Source organism: Topomyia yanbarensis, chromosome 2 (genome assembly GCF_030247195.1).
Source record: "Topomyia yanbarensis strain Yona2022 chromosome 2, ASM3024719v1, whole genome shotgun sequence".
In the NCBI taxonomy this organism is placed as follows: Eukaryota; Metazoa; Arthropoda; class Insecta; order Diptera; family Culicidae; genus Topomyia; species Topomyia yanbarensis.
In genome coordinates, this window is record NC_080671.1 from 113,946,737 (window position 1) to 113,960,966 (window position 14,230).

Below are 14,230 nucleotides of genomic sequence, written 5' to 3' on the forward strand. Positions count from 1 at the left end.
TAACGTTTAGTGTTGGCATTTGATGTCGCGATCATATTGTGAATTGCTGCGACGCTACGCGGCATATCGTGTTCCACCTATCCTTCTTCCCTCCTGCGATTGCAACCCATCCCATTCCGCAAGCCTCCTTAAGTTTTGCGAACAATTTGAATCGCTGAAGCAAATGCCGGTTTTAGCGAGTTGTTTGTATTCAGGTCATCGCTTGAATCGCAACTGCTGCTTGTTTATTGTCGTTCGTTGATGATATTTGTTTAGGCTTTGATTTTTGTTGGCCTCATGAAAGTGGAACTACATCAAGAGTATTGAAGACGTTCAGGCAGCGTTTTGTTGGTTTGGGTATTGTATTTTTCCAAGTAAATATTCTTCACGAATAAGTAAATGGTTTATATCATTTAGCAGTGCCCTAAAATATTTATGCCATTTTCAAAATAACTTGCAACCATATTTTTTAAACGAAATCATGAATTATAGAGTGCTACAACATAATAAGAATGAACTTACTTTTGAAGTGATCTAAGGGTAAAAGTTGTACGTCTGGTCAAATACTACACAAAACCATTTTTGAACAATTTGATATATCCTCAAAATTTGGGTTTATGGCCAAAACCATTTTTGAGACATTCGACAGGTTGGCAAAGCTGTATTATCGTGCAACATGAGGCCAATCTATGTCGCCATTCACCTCTGATACAGAACTCCTATCCCTTACCTCCCCGCGGTACCAACCGGGGTACAGGCCTCCTTTTGCCGTTTTTGTTAAAACTTGGGACTGGGTCGGGTTCTGTTCTCAACCGCTGTCAATTCGTTCACTTCAACAGGTTGACGGATTGGAGCCTGTCTCAGTTTCGTTTCGAGCGGGAGTGACATTAGTGAAGATCGTCTAGAATCTGTGGTCGTATGCTGACAGGGAAGGGGGCCAACGACGCGCGTGTGAAACTTCTAGTGTATCCGTCTTGCAGAGTGAATCTTTCGGTATAATTAATGGTTATTTTGGGCAGCTCAAAATTATTTCTTGGTTTTCTTTTGCAAGTTCGGGTTTTATACAACCTTTGATTAATATTTTTCTCAATAAATAGTTGTTCGGAAATTAGCCCCAATAAGATTTGATTTAATTTGAATAGTATCGATGATCAAGGGTCAATTTGTACTGAAAAACAGTGGCGTCTTCTTTATGAATCTAATTTCGAGTTGTGTCAACGTGTCACTAGGTAATTTTCAACCCAATAAATATATCATAGAAAAGGATTAGCGAATTTTCTTTGAATACTGTCGCAATAAATAGTGATCCGGCCCATTACGCAGATAAGATTAGCTTTCCTAATCAATACTCCCATGGTCGGCTGTGTGGATTTCAAATAGCTTTTGTTTAGAAAACAGGATACTCTCGGTAGCCGGCTACCCAGAGTTTAAAAAGAACCAAGAATTAAATAAAATTTCTTTTTCGAGTGATCGTGTACTCGAAAACCCACTAAACTATTGCCTAATAAACCATGCTTTACAGGTCACATCGCTTGCTTGGAGCGAATCCTAGGCCTTATACCCTTCCAAACGACCAACTCCGCGACACCTATGGAAGAGCTTGAGGAGTCGTCTACCTTCCGTTAAGTAGGTGGAGCAGCAACACTTCCCGCCTACCTTATCCTTTATTCTTCCCCGTGAGCAATTGAGATGGGGGCGGCCGGCAATGATGGCTATCATGTTGTTGAGGTTTTAATATGGGGCGGATTGGTATGAATCCCTACTTACCACTTCCTAACCAACTCATATTAGATAATCAGCAGTCAAACATGATGAAGTCAGTGTGCATCGATTGCCTTGTACGCAGCTCACCTGGGTTCGATTCCCAACCCCGCACATAGGGTTAGAGATTTTTTCAATAAGAAATTTCTCTAGCCCGAAAAGCGGCGAATGACCCTAAGGTTAAAATAAAGAGGTTTTAACCTAAAAAAAGAATATGAAAATAACTATTATTTTGCGATTTTTCATGAAAAATTTTAAAATTTCGCAGCAGTTTTTTAAGGACGGGAAGAAAAGTTGGTTTTGGTAACGGAGACTTGTGCTTGATTAAGATACTCAGGAGCATGTAGGCGGGCATGATGACAATATATGCAGAAGGGAGAGAAGGCGGACAGGGCAGTCATATCATATCGTGAGGTCAAAAACTTTGTTGACGAGTGCTATTCTTCGGACCCGCGGGATCCTTCAAAAGTAATCGGAACCATCGGGTCGTTATCGTTTCAAATTCTTTTTATCCAGGCGTAGTTGTAACGATGACGGCGGTCACATAGTGGCACTCTAGAACTGGTCGACTCCACAAGGAAGGACAGAGAACTCCTAAAAACGATAAATAAACGAGGGGGGCTGAATTGCTATAGTTATCATTTTCATAAAAATGAAAATAAGGGACATATAAGGGAGATTGCAATTTGCCAGCATGTCCCGAATCCTTTAACTCAGACCTGGAGTCACTAAACCAGGCGTATACCCAGACAACGTGCTCGATGTCGTGATAGCCATCGTCACAAGGCACTGACACGCACAACGTGTAGTGGTTGGACATGAGTCGAGATATTACTTGAATGATATCTCGACCCACATCCACCCCCCTGAACCAACCAGTTCCTAGTGTCCCCACGAGGTTTGCCAACTGTTGAATGTCCTCCAACGACAGATACTGAAAAATTCATTGAAGCAAATTGGTCTTCCGTAGATGTCACCTTATAATGCACCCACCTTTGCTAAAGAGTCAGCCTTTTTATTACCTGAGATAGAGCAATGATAGGAGACCCAAACAAAGGTGATATGGAAAGATTTTTCGGATAACGTACACAAGGACTCTCGTATCTTTCACAGAAAATACGGAAATTCCTTGTTTTGGCTTTATCGCACAAAAAGCCTCAATAGAACTGAGGCTGTCCGAAATGATGAACTAGTGATCTCTGGGTAGGGTATTGATGATCCCACACTGATAATATAAATTCGTAAATATTATGAAATTGAACACGAATTCATTCGTCGTTTTCTGCAACGAAGTATTTTTGTGCATTGTAAATAGTAGGTTTCGTTCATTTCATGAACAAGAATGGCCGCTTGGTGAACGAAAGCTTTCGTAAATTTAACTTATTTGGTATACACTGCACGAATGTTATTGATGATATCCACATTATTTTTCATGAATGAAACGAAATGTTTTGTTTATTTCAATAAACGTTTGTGTATATTACGACCGATTTCGTTGGTATCACGAATTCATTTCGTTCATCATAGAAAAGTTTTCGTATTTATTAGCATATTATTTTTGTCATTCGATCTTTTGGGATCGATATTTGACAACACCGATTTTTTTATTTAAAAAACCGATCTGGCAAAATCGATTTTATTGTGGTATGAAGAAATAGCCACTTGATGAAAGAAAGTTTTCGTAATATTTACTTATTTAATGGTACATTGTACGATTGTTGTCGTTGGTAACGACATCATTTTGGCAAATGATTCGTTTATTTTAATAAATGTTTGCGTATAATACGAACGATTTTGTTGGTTGCACGAATTCATTTCGTTTATCTTGGAAAAGTTTTCGCATTTATTACCATATTTGTTTCAATCGTTCTTTTAGGATCACAACAATGATCCATGACAACAACGATTTTTTTTAACTAGCGAAATCGATTTTATTTCAACCTTCTCACCTCTATTGAGGACTAGAAAAATTGTGGTGTGAAGTAATGGCCACTTGATGTACGAAAGTTTTCGTAAATTTTACATATTTAGTGTACGTTGCACGAATGTTATTGTTGAAAACGATGTTATTTTTCGGGAATGGAACGAAATGTTTCGTTTGTTTAAATAAACGGTTGTGTATATTACGAACGATTTTGTTGGTCGCACGAATTCATTTCGTTCATCTTAGAAAAGTTTTCGTCTTTAATAGCATATTTTTACATTGCTCCAGCAGAGAAAAACTCAAACTTCTTCATACAAAACGAGCAGTTCGCGATGGCTCTACTGGATCCGTACTAGTCCGGATTATGGATCAACTGGAAGCGAAACAGATTCAGGAAATCTTCCTGAAACTGGAGGACACGGATACGGTTACTAAATAGTCAGACCGAGATCGTCGTGATGATCAACAATTATTGACCCATATTCTACCGCTCCTTTGACGTTGACGGTTTGACGAATGATGCTCGTAAATATTACGAAGACTTTCGTATATAGCAGTGAACAATTCGTTTGCCTAATGAAGCCGTTTCGTAATAAGCCAACGAAAGTCGTTTTGTGGTTTTCACGAAAAACTCGTATTAAAAAATAAAAATGTTTCAATTGAACTACGAATGATTCATCATATGTACGAAAAAATTCGTATATTTTATGAAAATTGTCTGTACGAATCTAATTCGCAGCGATTTACGAATATATTCTATCAGTGCAAGGGGAGAACTGAATAACTGCTAATTCTGCAACGTGATCATTGAGCTTGAGTGAAGCGGTTTTATTATGATTGAAGATACCGAAGCCGAGATTTGATCCGTCAGTGTAGAACACTTTGTTACAGTCGACTCCTCGGAATTTATTATAAAATATATTAGGGATCACTTGCGGGCCTATCTGATCTGGTATTCCATGAATAGCTTCGTTCATGGATGTGTCGAAGAATACAATTGAATCAGAACTATCTACGGAACGAACACGATTGGGGTTATACGAAGAAGGATTGATGCTCTGTGCCATGTAATCGAAGTGTATCGTTGTTTGGTATAGCCCCATAAGGTGTCATGAGTAAGTGCACCACCATGTTCTAGTTATTGTCCGAAGAAAATTGAACCTGTGCTGGCATATCTGTTTCAGATACCTAATGTGAGTTAGAGTCGAACCAGACCCCGAGATATTTAAATTTGAAAACCTGATTGATTGTTACACCCATTAATAGAAGCGGAAGTTGCGCCGACTCACGATTCCTAGAAAAGACAATCAGTTCAGTTTTCTCCGTGGAAAACTCGATACTCTGCAGGAGAGCTCAAGCAGACAAATTATCTTTGGTACCTGGCAATGGTCCTTGCAAATCGGCAGCTCTGGGCCCTGTAATAGAGACCACCCCATCGTCTCCATGGCTTACCGTGCATGAATTGGCTAGACAATCGTCAATGTCATTCAGGTAAAAATTGTGGGGAACGTAGACATGTGCCCTGGGATAGATCAATGTAGCTAAATCGAGGTATTGCTAAATCGCCATGCGAAAAATACATCTCCTTTTCCAATAATGATTTTGACAAAACGTTGTTTAAAATCGGTGAAAGACCATGCTTGTGTAACTTATCTGAAATACGTTGATAGAAACTGAACCGAAAGCCCCCTTTAAATCCAAGAAAATTGAGGCCATCTGCTCTTTGAATTTCTGCTGAGAGCAACGCATGACAAGCCTTCCTCCCTTTGCTTTGCGGAAGCCAAATTGTGCTGCCCCATTTTCATGAGCAGCAACTCCGGATACAGTACAGCATTACAATCGGTCGATACGAGTTGTGGTCGGAGGCTGGTTTTCCTGGATTTGAAAAAGCCACGGTCTACACCTGCCTCCAACCATTACGGACAACGTTACCCTCAAGGAACGTGTTAAATAAATTCAGCAATCGCCTTTTTTTAGAGTCAGACAGATTCTTCAATAAGTTAAATTGGACGTTATTTTAACTCCGGGGCATTATGGTTGCACGACATAAGAGCAAGTCAGAACTTTACCATCGAAAACGGTGTTTCGTTTGCAGGATCGTGATGGGACGCCGATCGGATGGTTTTTTGAACCGAGTCTAGAGCTTCCATTTCCCGACGGTTTTCAGCTTCCCGGGATTCGGGAAATAAATAATAAATTTCCCGGGAAATCCCGGGAATACAGAGAAAAAATAAAATGGTGAACGATTTTCTTAAGAAAAAACGCTTTTAATCCACCTAACAGTGTGATGAGACATTTCTTATAACTCTTATCACTCTCTTCGGATATTATATCGTTTGAGAACATTTAGAACTTGATGCTTCGCGATGTTTTGTAGTCATGAATAAAACCTGCGAAAATTCACCATAAATACTTCTTGGACGATACACCGTCAAAATTATTTTATCAAATGATGCGCTGTTTAACGTTTGTAAAACTCATTGAAGATACTAAACCTCCGAAATTGGCGGTTTCATAATGATGCTATCTTGACCTTAAATTACTGTTTTTAAACATTTGACCTATACATATAATTGGTCATACAACAAAAATCAAATGCTCATCAAAATCGATCAGAACCTGCTAGAGTCGAATGTCATTTTTCATAATTTTCTCTCTACATTCGGAAAGTGTTATCCTCGTTATTAATCATATTACGTTTTCGTCTCAACTCGACGCATTCCCAAAATAAATACCTGTTTTAATCCACCTAGTGGTGCAATTGTGCTTGTCTCATTTGTCCAGACTACGATTACATGGCTGGTTATGTTCAATACGATGGTGGAAATGAATATTACATGTTCAGTACGATTTGCACATATATACAATGAATCGACAGCCACGATCTTGAGAAACTATGTGATACTGAAACATCGCTTGAAACCAGCAGTGGATCATGGAGAATGATCCGGGAGGTCCACGTCCTGCCGAAATTTTTCAACTTAAGAAATTTTAAACTAGTTTTAATTTTAAAGTAGCAACCCCTCATTGCATACCCCCCTCGGGCCGGTATGATTGACGATTTTTAGAGTGATTGCATAATCTTTCTATATGAGAAAGGCAAAAATTTACCAAAGTCCAAAAAAGTCAATTTTTGCCAAACATCTCAATGTTTCATGCATTTTAAAGGCATTTGGCATTAAAACTACAAATTTGATTTTGAAAATTTTTCATTTCAGTTTATATGGGAATTTGCTGTGTGATTGCACTCTTCAACTCGTAACTTCGAAACCGGAAGTCCAATCAATAAAAAAATCAGTAGCAGCCGATGGGAAGGTTGTACCTTTCATTTGAGACTAACTTTGTGCAAATCGATCCAGCCATCTCTGAGAAACAGAGGTCACATTTTTTTCCACATACACACAGACATTTTCCGATCTCGACGAACTCAGTCGATTTGCATATGACACTCGGCCCTCCGGGTCGGGATTAGATTGACGAATTTTAGAGTGAATGAGAAAGGCAAAAACATTTTTAGCAAATGTTAAAGGTTATGCATTTTTACATTTCTTATAAAAGAAATGTATAGAATTCGCTCAAACTTTCAAGATTTTTTCCGAGGCCCGGAGGGCCGAGTCTTATATACCAATCGACTCAGCTCGACGATTTGGGACAATGTCTGTGTGTGTGTCTGTGTGTGTGTGTGTATGTAACGGACAAATTCTCATTCGTGTTTCTCAGCAATGGCTGAACCGATCTTATCCAAACCAATTTTAAATGAAAGAACTAAAAAACAGTATGAACGCTATTAATTTGTTTTTGATTCTGATGTTTAGTTTTTAAGATATGAATGTTTGAATGCGTAAAAATGGCGTTTTTTGCAGTTTTTTTAGATTATCTGCCGGAATTGACAATACAGATTACCAATTTATATGTTTTTAGACAGCTTTAACGAATACCTTTCGAACAAGCTATAGATTGTTGAAATCGGACTATTATCAAAAGAGATATTTAACATTAAATGCGGACGAAAGATTTTTATCATTTCCCATTGCCAGAAATATGACCAAAAACATGTAATCTATTATTAACGCCAAAACGGCTTATTTTAGGTCAATTGTATCTTCGGAGAATTTAATGGAGGTAATATGCCCTTTCTTTTGGTATTGTGCTTTTGCTAATTAATCCCCCTATGAGTGAGATATCTTCACAAATTTTCTTGGAAGTGATTATATCGAAATGATGCCTTCAGCAAATTTGTAGCTCTTACTTTTGCGAATAACTTTACTAAAGACTTCAAATATCTATTTTGAATGCTTTAAAAGTTATGGCTTGTTGTTTGTGGATTACTCTTCGTCGCCTATTTATTGTTCAATATAGTAATAATCCATTGAAATAAGCCAAACATTATTTCGATAAATCGAATTTTGTATTTCATTTTTCTATCTACAACCGCTAGAAATAATCACCGAACATTTCCAAGTTGTCTGGAAGGAACTTGATAACTTATCAGTGCAAAAATGTTCATTTGTGCGAACCTTCTGACTGCAATTTTTCTAACTTATGACCATCGGATCGATCTGAAACCTTTCGGAAAATGAAAAGCGAAATAAATAACTCCAAGCAACGGCATAGCCAAGAGAAGGTTTTGGGGTTTAACACCATACAGCCCCCCCCCCCCACCACACCAAAAAAAATATTGGATTGGAGTTGAAAATTTATTGATGCTGACTGATTTAATTCAATATTACAATAACAACTATCTGATCCGTAGATTGATAACCTGTTGTTGTAAACATCATGAGGACTTTTGATAAATTGTCGGAATGGGGTCCTGATACGTAACTGATCTATTGGTCTTGATTTCACAGTTGTCTAATAGCATCAATATCAAATTCCTGCCTGAAAACATTCCAATACAAAATTCCAGAGATCTGTAATCAATCATAATCCTCAGATTTATTTTCAAATTTTCAGCTTTTTTCCTACACAATATTACGAAAGCTTATTAAACAATTTTTCCTAATAAGTTTGTGAAAATTATAAACTATTTGAATTTTTTTTATAGTTTTATTTTTGATTCAACCGTGATTTTTTAATAAATAGTGACCATCGCTTCACAACGTAGTCTATTTTTCATGGCTTGCGGTGAGCACGATCTCTCGAATTGCTGAACTGAAAATTATGGAATAGAAATTAATTTTTAGTATTCTTTACAGACCCGCTGGTGCCCTAAGACGATTTCGCTAGATTTTTAGAGCACTGTGCACTAGACTGCCCAGAAAAATGATGAATTTTTGAAAACTCAATCGGCCCACCCCTGAGTCGATTCCTAGTCCCACCAGGAGTACTTGTACCAAATTTGAAGCAAATCGGACAAGTCTAACTACCGGACCAACGTGCCTGAAGTTTATATTGGATTTTTCAACAATTTACATGAAGAAAACTCACTAGCTCGTATTTTCGCCGCTAGGGGGCACTGTATACATCGTATTATCACTGTAAGTGAAAATAAAAAAAAGATATTTTAATTATCTACAACTTAGTCGAAGACTGCAAGTAAATCCGGCTATGTTAAAAGAAGTTATTAAACTTTTAACGAAGTGATGTCTGAGTCAGTTTTGCATGGGGCCTAGCAGTGCATGGTTGTGTATCAGTGCTCGAGTCCCGCGAACTATATATTTTTGTGAAATAATGGTTAGATTTAGCCGAATAGTATGTTTACAAGAATTATAGTAAATAATACGAGTTATGTTTTGGTTAGAAAATTTTAGTTCCACCTGTGACCGCATAGAGGGCGCCACTACTAACTTTTCATAGAAGAGAGATAGAGTATCAAAATGTTCAGAAGAAATACTGAAAAATGCCTGTTCTATAACTTTGTAGAAGACACCAAATTTCTATCTCTCTCCGTTGAAAAGTTAGTGTTGGCGCCCTCTATGCGGTAACAGGTGGAACTAAAATTTTCTAATCAAAGCATGACTCATATTATTTACTATAATTCTTGTAAACATACCATTGAGCTAAACCTAACGATTATTTCACAAAAATATTTAGTTCGTGTGAATCGAGTACTGATACACAACCATGCACTATTAGGCCCCATGCACAACTGACTCAGACATCACTTCGTTAAAAGTTTAATAACTTCTTTTAACAAAGTCGGATTTACTTGCAGTCTTCGACTAAGTTGTAGACAATTCAATTATCCTTCTTATTTTCACTTACAGTGATAATACGATGCATACAGTGCCACCTAGCGGCGAAAATGCGTGCTTGTGGGTTTTCTCCATGTAAATTATTGAAAATTCCCATACAAACTTCAGGCCCGTTGGTCCGGTAGTTAGACTTGTCCGATTTGCTTCAAATTTGGTGCAAGTACTCCTGGTGGGACTAGGAATCGACGCAGAGGTGGGCCGATAGGGGTCATTTTTTTCCTGTCACCCTACTGTGCACCCAGTGCATTAACGCAAGTGACGGAAGGTTATCGAAAAGTTTCGTGAAAATGAAAATTCCAGTAATGATGATGATTTTCCCAAACGATTCGTTTTCGTGAGGTTTTTATTTGTTCTTTTGCATTAGGATTAGCGATAATAATACAAATCAAGAATACTACTGGGAAGTCACCTTTAGAAAAAGTCGACGTCGAAGTAAAATTTGAAACTATGCACGCATGTACTTCAGAGATAGCGTGATATCAGGAGCTGCGATTTCATTTCAACGCTTTTTTGTGAAAAGGGCGTTACTTACAAATGGCTTTTTTCATACATGCGAATGAGGGCTTTGAAACGCAACAAATTAACCTTAAAAGTAGTTATTGTAAAAAGCGTAAGGGCGATACTTCAATGCTGATAGGTGGGACCGAAAAAGTAAACAATCGCCAAAGCGGCGATACTATCATTTTGTCAATTTCAATAGCAAAAACAAATTTTAATTTAATAATTTCAAATACTTTATGAAGTTTTGGGTTTCGATCACTGAATCATGCAATCTAGGATGTAAAAAACACAATAGTTAAATAGGAAATAAAACCAAGTCTGGAAATATTCACTGTTGATTTTCTTTGAGTGGTATCACTGCTAGTATCGCCCTTTTCAAGAAAAAGCGTTGATTTCTTAGTTCTCAGTCGCGTTGGAAATTTGAGTAAAGTATAAACTTCAAATCGATTCAAAAAAAAATCGATTTTTTTGGCTCAGTACAATATATAATCCCTTTAGGAAAATTCAGTTTTCCCACCACAATTTAGATATTTTATTAACACAGCATTAACAATCATTCAATATTTTATGGGCCATTTTTTCGCTTTCCCATTGATTTGGTTTGAGATTTCTAACACTGATGTTGTCCTATGCTGATTTGAGCGATTCTCTGAGTCCTGCCACTATCCCATGTAGTATGTGCTATCAAAAACATCGCGAAGCATCAAGTTCTAAATGTTCTCAAACGATATAATATCCGAAGAGAGTGATAAGAGTTATAAGAAATGTCTCATCACACTGTTAGGTGGATTAAAAACGTTTTTGGTGAACAATTCTATGTTTCATAGACATTAAATCAATTTTAACTTCGCTTCCTATTGAATAAAGACCCTTATTACAGTACATCTCTACAAAAACGAGATTAATTTGAAAATAAATCTGAGGATTATGATTGATTACAGAACTCTGGAATTTTCTATTGGAATGTTTTCAGGCAGGAATTTGATATTGATGCTATTAGACAACTGTGAAATCAAGACCAATAGATCAGTTACATATCAGGACCCCATTCCGACAATTTATCAAAAGTCCTCATGATGTTTACAACAACAGGTTATTAATCTACGGATCAGATAATTGTTATTGTAAAATTGAATTAAATCAGTCTGCATCAATAAATTTTCAACTTCAATCCAATATTTTTTTGGGTGTGGTGGAGGGGGGAGGGGGGTTGTATGGTGTTAAACCCCAAAACCTTCTCTTGGTTACGCCGTTGCTTGTAGTTATTTATTTCGCTTTTCATTTTCCGATATGTTTCAGATCGATCCGATGGTCATAAGTTAGAAAAATTGCAGTCAGAAGGTTCGCACAAATGAACATGTTTGCACTGATAAGTTATCAAGTTCCTTCCAGACAACTTGGAAGTGTTCGGTGATTATTTCTAGCGGTTGTAGATAGAAAAATGAAATACAAAATTCGTTTTATCGAAATAATGTTTGGCTTATTTCAATGGATTATTACTATATTGAACAATAAATAGGCGACAAAGAGTAATCCACAAACAACAATCCATAACTTTTAAAGTATTCAAAATAGATATTTAAAGTCTTCAGTAAAGTTATTCGAAAAAGTAAGAGCTACAAATTTGCTGAAGACGTCATTTCGATATAATCACTTCCAAGAAAATTTGTGAAAATATCTCACTCATAGGGGGATTAATCAGCAAAAGCACAATACCAAAAGAAAGGGCATATTATCTTCATTAAATTCTCCGAAGATACTATTGACCTAAAATAAGCCGTTTTGGCGCTAATAATAAATTACATGTTTTTGGTAATATTTCTGGCAATGGGAAATGATAAAAATCTTTCGTCCGCATTTAATTATAAATATCTCTTTTGATAATAGTCCGATTTCAACAATCTATAGCTTGTTCGAAAGGTATTCGTTAAAGCTGTCTAAAAACATATAAATTGTTAATCTGTATTGTCAATTTCGGCAGATAATTCAAAAAAACTGCAAAAAACGCCATTTTTACGCATTCAAACATTCATGTCTTGAAAACTAAACATCAGAATCAAAAACAAATTAATAGCGTTCATACTGTTTTTTAGTTCTTTCATTTAAAATTGGTTTGGATAAGATCGGTTCAGCCATTGCTGAGAAACATGAATGAGAATTTGTCCGTTACATACACACACACACAGACACACACACACACACACACACACACACACACACAGACATTGTCCCAAATCGTCGAGCTGAGTCGATTGGTATATAAGACTCGGCCCTCCGGGCCTCGGAAAAAATCTTGAAAGTTTGAGCGAATTCTATACATTTCTTTTATAAGAAATGTAAAAAGAATAAATTGAAAAGTTTTCAAACCCGTTTGATTGCATGTATATCTGTTCTAAAAGCAGTTGTCAGAAAAAGGCGAATTGGTGTCCTACACATTATTCAATCATTTGATAACTAGTCAATAAGTTTACGCAACATCAACATCTTTTGATTTTTCTTGACTATATGTATAACCTAAATTTTGGTAATCACGGATACGATTGGGACGATATACTAAACGCAGCTGCTGGAGTTACTGCCCAAAATTGGAATTCGTTGTTCTCATACAATGGATCACTTTAATGTAAAGCACCTTCTTAGGTAATCTTGAATGAAACGGTTATGTTCAGGGTATTGTGCAGTTATTTCCGATCAAATGAGAGAATGTGATATATGGAATCCATTTCTGTCGCTGTAGGATCAGCATCATTCCGAATTAAGTGTGAATCAAAATCAAGCAGATAATGGACGAATTGTGCAGCGATGGATGAAGCCTACCATCAATTTCCTGTTACGGGCGAGTATCTGGATTGCTTGATCTTATCCCTTCAAAAATCCTGCCTGCATCCTTGAAAGTGGCATTCAAATAGGTTGGATGCGCATGATATTGGACAGCTACAGCATTATGTCTTTCTTTTCATACATCCAAAAATTTACAGATATTACAGTTACGGTATAACAAATTAGACGAAGTATGCATTCGATGAACCGACCAAATTAATCTGCAAACGTTCTAGAAACATTCTTTATTTTAAATAGCGTTTGCGTTAAACATGATATCACTACAAACCATCCCAAGTTTTGAAACAAACACTCATCGATTTTTTAAGAAATTACCGCCATTTCAATTACTAATTTGATTGCATTCATTCAAGATCTAACTATTAAAAGAACTGTTAAAAATCTGATCAATCGGCTCATCGGTTGCAGAGATATCGTGCGCATCACTAACGCTACTGAAAGGAAATGCTTCGGTACAACGGCCAGCAAATTAATCCATTTTTGCATGAAAATATCAACATTTTTAGTAGTATTTTGAGCAAGGCTTGGACTATATACCTAAAAAATCATGAGAACATATCAGCGAACCTAAAGATATACAGTCCAAAGATCTGCAAATCAGTTGAAAAAGCATCTGCATTCACTACTCACTCCAAATGTTTGCCGATAAAGATATTTTCTACAGAATTTCTTGCGCAGAACCTAAGCCTTTTGAAATAAATTAAAAATCTTTTTTCCCGGGATTCGGGAATGAGAAAATACAATTTCCCGGGAATCTGGAATCCCGGGAGATCCAAAAATCCCGGGATGGATGCTCTAACCGAGACAGCTAAAGCTAATATACTACGGATTAAATATTCTACGCTTTCGTTGGTATTGTGTCGATTACGCATACGCTGGGCCATGCTACAAAGAGTGCTCATCGATGTTTCTCTCGTTAACCTGTCAACGAGCCGGCGATAATAACTACGTTTTTTTAAACTTTCATTAGACACTTCATTGGCGTTTCTAACGACGCGCTCTGTCGATAGATAGAGGGTAACCTGTC

The 14,230-nt window shown here is 37.0% G+C and overlaps 2 protein-coding genes across 8 annotated transcripts in view; both read left to right on the forward strand.

Annotated features, from left to right (window-relative positions):
• Nucleotides 1-14,230, forward strand: part of LOC131679245 (dual 3',5'-cyclic-AMP and -GMP phosphodiesterase 11) — a 422,056-nt gene that overhangs the window by 55,807 nt on the left and 352,019 nt on the right. The window lies entirely within an intron of this gene.
• The window catches only part of LOC131679674 (uncharacterized), a 67,204-nt gene that overhangs the window by 34,722 nt on the left and 18,252 nt on the right, over nucleotides 1-14,230 (forward strand). The window lies entirely within an intron of this gene.